Consider the following 766-nt stretch of genomic DNA (forward strand, 5'->3'; position numbering starts at 1 on the left):
CCCCCCACACCCCATTTGAACTTTTGTGTCCTTGTGTGTCTGTTTCAGGTTTTAACATCTCGAAAGTTGATCAGCTGTTGAGAGAAAAGCGACCTCCGGGTACAGGAGTCGAAGAAACGCAGTTTAAAGCGAGGATCGCTGGCAAAAATCAATGTGAGCAGCGTACAACACGTTACATGCCTCCCACATACCTTCAAGCAGCCAGACCGTTTCCCCCCTCTCTCTCTCTCTCTCTCTCTGTATTCCTGCAGGGAAAAAAAAAAAAAAAGAAACTGGAGAAATCACAGCCGGGGAAAAACACTCGGAGCGACACTGATTCCCGATGCAAACTTTCAAGTGAAAAGCCTCCTCAAGTGGGAAACAAAGCCATGGATATACAGGAAACCAGTTGGAGAAAAGTGATTTCAGCGAGACCTCCAAACTTTTTTCACATCCACTGCTCAGTCCAGATTCATGTGATAGTGCTGAGGGGCGGGGTTGCAGGGTTTAAAGCTGCCGCAGTTGCAGGGCAAAATATTTCCCTCAGACAGAAACCATCAACACAAGACAGACAGTGAGTTTTTTTTATTCCCATGCTTTAGACGCTTTCAGGGTTGAAAGAAAAAAAGCACACTAACATCAGTCAAATAATAAGTGTATGCTTTTATTTTTGTAGTTTCCAGTTTGTGTGTTTTTCTTTAATTTCTCCTGCTGAAGCAAAAGTGGTGCAGACAGATAAGAGACAACCAGATATGATATAGTGGAGAGGAGGAATGAGGCATGAGCT

General features: G+C 44.1%; 1 protein-coding gene across 1 annotated transcript in view; it reads right to left on the reverse strand.

Annotated features, from left to right (window-relative positions):
* LOC118331373 (transcriptional coactivator YAP1-like) overlaps nucleotides 1–471 on the reverse strand; it is a gene marked incomplete in the record, with an annotated part of 12,983 nt that extends 12,512 nt beyond the window's left edge. The window contains 1 exon segment of the mRNA XM_035666253.1: nucleotides 192–471.
* Between the last annotated feature and the right edge of the window lie 295 nt (nucleotides 472–766).

Source organism: Morone saxatilis, unplaced genomic scaffold, assembly GCF_004916995.1.
Source record: "Morone saxatilis isolate NCDOM2014 unplaced genomic scaffold, NCSU_SB_2.0 Contig20, whole genome shotgun sequence".
NCBI classification, from domain to species: Eukaryota; Metazoa; Chordata; class Actinopteri; family Moronidae; genus Morone; species Morone saxatilis.